At 45.4% G+C, this 10,110-nt stretch overlaps 1 pseudogene; it reads left to right on the top strand.

Annotated features, from left to right (window-relative positions):
* Positions 1-192: 192 nt before the first annotated feature.
* On the top strand, positions 193-9,845 carry LOC122942203 (annotated as a pseudogene).
* Positions 9,846-10,110: the final 265 nt, after the last annotated feature.

Raw genomic sequence — 10,110 nt, 5'->3', positions numbered from 1 at the left:
TAAGGTGAGCATACACCATAGAGAGTCGGCTGAGTGTCTTCTCACTGCTTCCAGATACCTGTGAGATCAGAAGGATCAAGCTTATTAAAGTACAACATGCTCGATCCTTCTTTTCCCTATCCTCTATAGGAGGAGAGTCAGGGCACCCCCATAAACATTAGATGGTCCCGCCGAAATCCTAGTCCTCTACATATGACAATTAACTGGCGATTATCCTTCACAGTGGTCAAGTACCGGAAAGGAGATGAAGAGAGTCTGATCGACAAGATCTATAAACTGAATATCCACTCCATCATCAAGAAATCCAACCGGGTGAGCAGCCACCTGAAGCATCTCACCGGACTCTCCCCTCAGGTAATGGAGCTTGATATCATGTTAAAGGAGGAGTCCGTGATTTTACGGAAACAGCTCCCCTCTTGTCCATAGGCTATGTCTGGTATTGCAGCCACAAGGAATAGTACAGTATAAGAAATTGTGTTGGTCGTGGTCATAATAACCTAAAAAGAAATGCCAATTTCATCGCCAGATTAAAGACGAAGCGTTTGAGGAGACGGAGAAGAACTTCAGAATGCAGGAGCGGCTGATCAAGTCCTTCATCCGTGACCTATCTGTCTATCTCCAGCACATCAGGGTGAGGCCTTGATAGCAGTGCCGTAAATCTTGAAACGTTGTCCCATGCGAGGGGCCCTCCGCTCATATCCTCCAGGGTTAATTAGTAACATTACGACACGTTCTCTGTATCCGTGCCCTCGGGGTTACACTTTGAACTTGTAAATAGTCAGGGGCATCTGAATTCATAAATGTATGACTTTTTCCCTTGTGAAACCTGACCATAGACACAAAGATTCACCCCGGTCAGACAATCAGTGTGTATGAAAGTTCTTCCTTAAAGGGGATGTCTGAAGGGGGGGCTACAAAGGCCATCTTATTCACTGAAGCACCTGATATATCCATACATTGCACAGATAACTCTTTGATTTCAATGGAAATTGAGTAATGTTCAATTTCCCATGTGGTGGTGCTGTACGGGAATTGAGCATTACCACTTGTTTCCCTCACAGATTACAACTGATCAGTGATCGCCTTGTGATCAGTTTATTGTCACCGTACTCTTCAACTGAACAACCCCTTTAAGGTGTACGTCCAGTGATGGTCAGCTGCCAATATGTAGTTAAAATTTTTTATTGACGTGAGATTAACCCAATTAAACCAGCCATACTGACTGGTAGGGTTGATCCTACTGATTAAAATGATATCTGACTTGTGAATATCTGTTGCGGCGTTGCAGAGAAAAAAGGCTTTTATTCTTTAAGCAAATGAGGACTGCAGTGCATCGAGAGGCGGGGCCTGACCACCAGTTCACCTCTGCTGGCCACACCCCTCCATACACTGAAGCCCTCATCGCTATCAAACTGAAAGTTTTTTCCTCAGGAGTGCCGCAGCCGATCTTCACAAGACTGGTGTCTCTTTAATCAGCAGGATCAACCTTACCAACCAGTATGCCTGGTTTAATGACGTTGATCCTGCTGATAAGTGCTCTTTAAAGGGTTGCCCATAATTAGAAAGTTCTGGCTGTTTTGTAGTTCAGTTTGAGGTTGCGGACAGGTGTGGCGCTCTTTTTAGAAGAAAGCAGCCATTTTCTAATCCCGTAAAATCCCTTTAAGTAGGAGACTTTTGTAAAATATTAATAAACTTAGTCCAAGTGGGACATGACATTACGGTTCCTTTGATGTGACGTTACAGGGGACGCCCCTTATAATTGCTATGTAGGAGAAGATCCTGGATTGTAACTGGAAATAGACCTATTCTGCAGCCCATTATTGTGAATAAAGCTCATTGTATAATGGAAAATTATACTTCAGCACACGTCTTGTCCTAAAATGCGGTGGTGGCAAAAATGGCACAAGTCAATTCATCAAAAAGTCCAATGTGACATAACTGGTGTATTTTGGTGGTATATTGCTATTCCTTATAGCTGGCTTACATGTATGTGAAAAAATAGCGCTTCTGTAATACATTTATGCGCTTTATGACCCCTTAGCCACACCCCTTTTGTAGAAATTTTTCAAAATTGTTGAGATACCTGCACATTTTTTTTGCCGACTTTGATGAATATTAAAGCCATGTGTTACCCCTGGACTATCCAATGCAAGGATTAGCAACTACGGCAGTCCAGCTGTGATGAAACTACAACTCCCAGCATGCACACTTGCTTGACTGTTCTTAGTACTCATATAGAAGTGACTGGAGCATGCTGTGATTTGTAGTTTCACAACAGCTGGGGGTAGCTGACTCTTATCTAGTAGAAAAGGCCAGGAGCTGACTAGGACAGAGAGGTGTGAACTGACCCTTATTGGTGCATAGTGACCCATCCTCCCTGCTACAGACGGTGTGCGTCCGGCCTTCACTGTAATAGACATTCCCAAACCGGGTTTTACTTGTGTTTTCTAGGAATCCGCCTGTGTGAAAGTTCTGGCTGCCATGAGCATGTGGGACTTGTACACGGAGAAAGGAACCAGTGACCTGGAGAAATTTCAGAAGGCTCATCGTCACATCAGCGAGAAGCTGTTCGCAGAATTTGTGAGTGCTCGTCTAGAAATCTCCCTTGTTGATTTTATTATAAATCTATATATTTACGGTAAAATTCCCTTAAAAGGAGTCTGTCAGCAGCTTTGACCATGCTAAACTGCTCACAGCACTAGGTAGGGGACAGATAGAGCAGGCCAAACATACTTTTTGTGGAGCTTTAATCATTAGAAGTAGTGAGAATATGAAGTTTTCTTCTGCCAGGTTCTGCTCCTGCAAGTGTCCAGGAGGCAGAGCTTCACTGTGACATGCTCTCTGAGCTGAGTTGCTTTGTACACTTCTCCTCCACTCCAAGTGACTGATGTAGTGCTCCCCTGGTTGGATGCTACATCAGTCACTCAGAGGAGAGGGGCTGTGAAGCAGCTGAGTACAGAGAGCACTTCACAGTGAATCTCTGCCTCCTGGGCACTTGCAGGAGAGAACCTTGCAGAATAAAACTTCATATTCACACTACTCCTGATAATAAAAACTCCACAAAACGTATGTTTGTCCTGCTCTCCCCAAAAAAACTCCCTTTATCCACCATCAATAGGACTGATAGATGTATTATCCATAGTCTGGATTATCAGATTGACAGCTCAGTTTTCTGCTAATTCCACATTATTTAGAAGTTTTGCAAAATTTCTGGGTTATCAGATCCCAGATTCAAAGATGTTCAGGGTATAAATGAATCATATACTATAGCAATAGCGTTACTGCTATGGTCATGCTGCAGTATAAGGAGAGGAAATGTTAATCTTATTTTCTGTATTTTGTCTCACAGAAAGAGCGAACCGAGAAGTTGGTGATCTCCCCTTGAATCAGCTGCTCACCATGTTTGCCGGACCTCACAAGCTGGTGCAGAAACGCTTCGACAAGCTCTGGACTATCACAACTGCACCGAGCGAGCGGAGAAACTGAAGGACAAGAAGACCCTGGATGAGCTGCAGTCGGCCAGAAACAACTATGAAGCTCTGAACGCCCAGCTCCTGGATGAGCTGCCCAAATTTCACAATTACGCCAAGGAGTTGTTTGCGAACTGCGTCCGTGGCTACGCTAACGCCCACTGTGACTTTGTGAAACTCGCCTTGGAGGAACTGAAACCACTTCTATCAGTAAGTCCCATCTCCTCATGTAATATCCCTGATGGAGTCTAATCCATAGCAATCAATGTCCCTGTGTTTCCTCTGGTGGTAAGTGGGAGCAGTAAGCGTTGACATACAGAATATCTGACAGATGCCAAACAAGAAGTATGCTCCAGTTCGCCGCTATACAGTCCCGGATGCACAGAAGTGTGCGGAAACGCCACAGTAACCACGAAAACACGGCAAAGGAAATCCAGCGTCCAATAAAAGATTGTGGAGACCTTATTTGTGTGTCTTTTTAAAATCCAGGAAAAAAAACACCAGATCTGATAATTCAAAAACATAATTCGGTTATGGTAGCGGAATCCATAACGGGATTCGTAGATAACCCGAAACTTGTACGCCAAAGTTGAAATACAAGTTCGCTCATCTCTAGCCGTTGTATGATTTTATGCCATGAATAAGGATCATTATTGTCCGATTCAAAACGCGTAGGTATTGTGTGCCTCCTTGGTTTTTTTATTTTTCTGGATTTTAAATAGACGCACAAATAAATTCTCTGCGGCTTTTTATCCGATGCTGGATTTCCTTTGCCGGTGTTTCAGAATATTTAACATGTCCACCAAATTAAAGGGGTTATCCAATTTCACAACAGCCCCCTCATGTGCTGGGCCCCTCAGAGGGAATATACTTACCCTGCTCTCCGGTCCTGGTCCCCGCACCGCCGCTGCTGCTTCTCCCTGTACACGGATGAAAACATCCGGTGTCGGGGGGAGCAGCCAATGGCAGGCGGGGACTGGGACGAGCCTCTCTAGCGTTACCCTGATGCTAGAGAGGCTCGCCCCCCAGCATCGCGGGTGACTCTAGGGAGGCTCGTCCCAGTCCCCGCCTGGCATTGGCTGCTCCCCCCGACACCTGATGTTTTCATTCGTGTTCTTCCATTTTGCAAACAGTTGGAGGCAGCGGGCTTAGTGGCTGAAAACAAAAGAGCTGATCCTCACCGATCCTTTGCCACTTCTCTTCCGATGCTGCTGCTGCTGCTCTCTACTTCCTGCTTCTGTTTCGGCACAGAAAATGCCTTCTCGGTCAATAACTGGCCGCTAAGGTGACCCACCACTGATCGGCTGAGCTGGAATTTCCTGTGCATTTAGACAGGAACAGGAAGTGGAGAGCAGCGACCGCAACGGAAGAGCAGGGGCACAGGTTTAGTGAGGTGAGTATTGCTTCTTAAAGGGCATCTGTCAGCCAGATCAACCCTAATAAACCAGTCATCGTGCCTGGTAGGGCTGATTCTTGATTAAAAAAAAATCCCTGTCTTTCCAGGATCTGTTGCAGTATTTAGGGGAAAAAAAGTGTTTTTAAAATATGTGAATTAGGCGCACCGAGGACAGGCCCTAGGCACTTGGTGCACCATGGTTCTTCCACTCTGCTCCTACCTGTATGTATGGCCCTGTCAATTAAGTGGAGGAACGAGTGTCCAGGGAGGCACAGCAGAGGAGCTAAGATCATGGAGTGGCTCGGTCCCACCCTTGGTGCACTTATTCCCTAATTTGAATATTTTTGTAAAAGGTATGATTTTACCAACTGGTGAGGGGAAGAAAGGTATGATTTTACTCAGCGGGGTCAGCCCTACCAGGCATTAGGACTGGTGTAGTCGGGTTGATCCTGCTTACACATGCCATTTAATCCACTAGAAGGGCTCATGCACACAAACATATTTTTTTATCTTGTCCGTTCGTTTATTTATTTTGCTGCCCTTATGCTGGACCTTTTACTTCAATGCCACCGCAAAAAACGGAAATAACTCCATATGCATTCGTTGTCCGCACGGCCATTCTGCAAAAAAATAAAAAACATGTCCTATAATGTCCGCTTCCGGGTTGTTCCATAAAATGCTGAATGCACATGGCCGGTATCAGTGTTTGGCGGATTTGCAATTTGCGTGCCGCAAAACACCTAACAGTCGTGTGCATGAGCCCTAGGGGTGCATTCACACAACTGTATGTATTTAAAGATCCGCAAAAAATACGGATGACAGTGTCTTTTCTTGTCTGCAAAACGGACAAGAATAGGAAATGTTCTGTCTTTTTTGCGGGGCGTGGACGGAGTGTGCTGTCCTCATTTTTGTAGCCCCATTGAAATGAATGGGTCCGCATCCAATCCTCAATAAATGCAGATCAGATGCCGACCAAAATTACGGTCATGTGAATGGAGCCTAAACCTCCGGTTGTTTGCAAATTGAAAACCACCTTTTATAGTCAGCTGTGCAGTAAAGGACTGGAGTGAACAACAGGGAGGCATTGGCCACGTTTGATGTAAATACCATAGATCTGGAACCACATGCCTGTAGCTACCAGTCCATGATCCACTGACATGGATTCTATCCATGGACTTAGTTTGACTTAGGAAAAAAATAACTTATTAACAACCAAATTGTTGGGAGGGAACAGCCAGAACCAAATCATAAGACTTTAACCCTACAGAATAATTGTATTTAAGGCATTCTTGACCCTGACGACTATTTGCTTTCTGTTAGCTGCTGGGGATCGGAGGCCGAGAGGGGAACCTCATTGCTTTATTCCAAGAAGAGCACAGCAAGGTTCTAGAACAGCTCCAGGTCTTCACATTCTTCCCTGAGAACCCTCCCCCGGCCAAGAAGCCTTTTGAGAGGAAAACTATTGAACGGCAATCTGCTAGAAAGACCGTACCAAGCCCGGTGAGTGATGTGCCACTACACCCCGGATACCATAGCCATTGGCTGTTTTCTTTGGAGAATGTTCTGTTCCTAAATGAAGTCCTTTACCTACACAGGCCAAATACATCCCACAGCTGGATGAACATCGGACGTTGCTGCTCGCTAGGTACCCACCTGAAAAACTCTACCAGGCTGAACGTAACTTCAATGCTGCCCAGGACCTGGATGTCTGTGTACAGGAGGGGGATCTGGTTGGTGTCATTAAGCAGCAGGATCCAATGGGTAGTCCTAATCGGTGGCTGGTAGACAATGGAGGTGAGATGTTCAGGCTTACTTTGTCTACATGAATAAGTGCAACTGCTGATATTTTTGTGATTTTCTTGGAGGGTACTAGCTCAGAAGCCCATTTGCTATCTTCTAGCATGGTAATGGGATAACGTGACTCGTACTGTAAACAGAGTTGGTGGAGGCCTCGGGCACAAAAGTTGTAGCAGCCCCCATCACCATCTCTAGAACTACCTGACCCTTACAGAGGTCGGTCCATCTGGGACATTGATGGCATATCGCTAGGATATGCCATCAGTGTCAGATGGGTGCGGGTCCCCACTCAATATCTACAGAACGGGGGTCCCAAAGTGAAGGAGAGCACACCCCTCTTGCGTGGCGTGCTGTCCATTCATGGCTATGGGAGTTCCAAAAACGGCAGAGCGAGAGCGCTTGGCTGTTTTGGAAGTCCCATAGCAGTGAATGAAGGGTGGCCGCACATCGTGGCTACTCTCTGCTCACTTCAGGGGCCCCATTCTGAAGATAGATACGGATCCCAGAGGTGGGACCTGCACCTATCTAACATTGATGGCATATCCCATCAATATGCCATCAGTGTCCCAGATGGGCCAACCCTTTTAAAACTGGGTGTTTTGTAGACAGACGAACCAGTGGCTCCCATAAGGCGGCCATGCCTATTAGTGAGCTTGCCAATTTTGGTGGTATGAACCAATCATCTAATGTGTACAGGAGCATCTCGATTATCATCTGATGGATCAGGGGATGAAAGACGCCGCCAGAGGTCGACGTTACTCCCCTTGTCCTAGAGAAAGCACAGGCATGTTCATCCAAATGAGGCATAGCTGTCCTTCCAAATGTTTATATGTTTCATGGTTCTATATTAAAGCCAAACCCCTATCAAAACCTAAAAATCTAGGTATGGCAGCACATAACACCAAAAGTTTGCTAATCTTTTCCAAGGCCTTCCGGATTCTCCAAAATATAAATCTGTCTGACAATTTTTTTGCTGGATTGTCTGTGGTCAACGGTGATCTTCATGCCCGAACTATCAAATAATTGGATCTAAATCTTCACCTTTGATTTGGTGACTGCATTGTGCCTGTGTTTGACTCTCTTATATTTTTTATGTCATGGTCCCTTCAAAGACCCAGTGTCTGTAATGGATAATTTCTTGTAGGCCAACCACTCTAGATGGAAGCTCCTGGAGATACAGTCATAATGGGAGTTGTAACTATTACCTACTAATGGGCCATTGTGTTTCCTTCCACAGTGACGAAAGGTTTTGTATACAGCTCCTTCTTGAGGCCGTACAACACCCGGCACAGCCATTCAGACGCATCTATCGGCAGTCATTCCTCCACCGAGTCTGGCTATGGTGGCTCCTCTCCTAATTTCTCAAGACAGAACAGCAACAGCACTTTAACCATCAACCCCAGCATCGGCTCTGTGAGTTTCACCAACCCTTCCACCGCAAGGTCTTCAATGGAGTCCTCTGGGCCGAGCAGCGGTCTCCTGGACACCAATGTTCCTTCCAAATCTAGTTTCACTGTTGAGATGGCATCAAAAAGGTTTAGTGAAACAGACTCTGGTCCACTTCCACGAATTATGGAAAGGAGAACATGATCACCACGGACTGTGCCGAACAGAGTGACTCTAGTAGAAGGGGGAGCCAAACTGAAAACGGAAGTGTGTCAACGTTGCAGAACAGTGGAGACAAAGGGTTAAATGCAGCTAATCGCAAACCGTATAGAAAAAAGACTCCTTCACCGATGGGAAGTGACGTGGAGCCGGAAGGAGGTGATTTGGAGGGGAACCAGGTGGGACTGCTTAGATTTTATACCATTTAGAATTCATTATTTTATTTCCCTCCACATTTCATAAATGATCCATTGTCTTTTGGTCTATTATATCTGGTGTCACACTCCCTACTGTCAATTATAAGAATAGTGAAAAGCATTGAGGAATGCCATGACCATGTGGAAGCATGAGGCTGCAGGCTGAGGAGGTATTTATACAGGTCATGAAACTATGAGGTGGATGATATTATTCCTTGTAAGACACATCTCAGCTGCTGCAGAGCTTCTTTATGAAAAGATATGGGATATTCTGGTCTACAGTTTATTAATTATATGAAACTGCCTCATTCTTAGGGCTCGCTCACACAAACGTTTTTTGAGTTCCGTATATGGGCCGTTTTTGCATTCCGTATACGGAACCATTCATTTCAATGGGTCCGCAAAGATGTGGACAGCACTCCATGTGCTGTCCGCATCCGTTGCTCCATTCCGTGACCCCACAAAGATGATGAGACATGTCCTATTCCTGTCCGTTTTGCGGACAAGAATAGGCATCTCTATAATTGGCCTCCTGTTCTGTTCCGCAAATTGCGGAAGGCACACGGGCGGCATCCGTGTTTTGCAGATCCGCAATTTGTGGACGGCAAAAAAACAGCACGGTCGTGTGCATGAGGCCTTATTATTAAGAAGGCCTGTAGCAGCTGAGCATGCATTATCTCCTGCAGTAGCCAAATTCACACTTCAGTTATTAGGTCAGTTATTGTGAACAAAAACCAGTAGTCAACCCTACTAAGAGGAAAGGTATACTGGAAAGATCTGCACCTGTTCTGTGTTTTTGACCCGCTCCTGGTTTTGGTGCACAATAACTGATGAAAATAACTGAAGTGTGAACTCGACCTAAGGCATGCATTGTGTTCTGCTGCAACTGAGCATGACTTATCTCCTGCAGCAGCCGAGGCGCACATTGTGTGCTGCAGCGTCCGAGGTCTCCTCCATATCACTGGCACTGGACAGTACAATTTATCCTATCCAATCAGACTTTGCATCTGCCTTAATCCTGTTTTTCCCACAGTAATTCCTGCAATATGGCTCGCTTACCCTGACTAGTAATTAGACAAATTGCTACAAGATTTTACGAGATGACAGTTTTTTTTTCCAGAACGGCTCAATTTTTGTCCACAGGCTATGTCCACATGGGTCTAAGCTGCACTACCAGACAGAGCCTGTCGACAAGAGTGGCGCTGTTCCTGGACAAGAACAGACCTTTTCCTGCTGCTTCATTACGTTCCTGTCTTTTTAGGTGTATTACGCAGTTTACTCATTTAAAGCGCGCTCTCCAAACGAACTCTCAGTCACCGCCAATCAGAGGGTCAAGATCCTGGAATTTCGAGATATGAATGGAAACGGCGAATGGTGGTTTGGCTGAAGTAGAAGGAAGACGGGGCTACGTGCCATCCAACTATATCCGGAAGACGGAGTACACGTGAGATCGATCTCGGCCAGGACTAACCGTTAGGACAGCATCTGTGCCTTTTTCTGAAATGACTTTTTGATTATTATTTTTTGTGCTGCTGAAATCACTTGAACACTATTTACAGAGAATGTGGTTTTATATAGTAGGACTTGGTATCCACTAGGACGTCCGTACGAAGAGAAAGTGGTTTAAAGGCAATGGTTTGGCCAG

Source organism: Bufo gargarizans, chromosome 6, assembly GCF_014858855.1.
Source record: "Bufo gargarizans isolate SCDJY-AF-19 chromosome 6, ASM1485885v1, whole genome shotgun sequence".
NCBI classification, from domain to species: domain Eukaryota; kingdom Metazoa; phylum Chordata; class Amphibia; order Anura; family Bufonidae; genus Bufo; species Bufo gargarizans.
The sequence above is the reverse complement of the archived record's forward strand: the minus strand, read 5'-3'. Positions and strand labels throughout refer to the sequence as shown.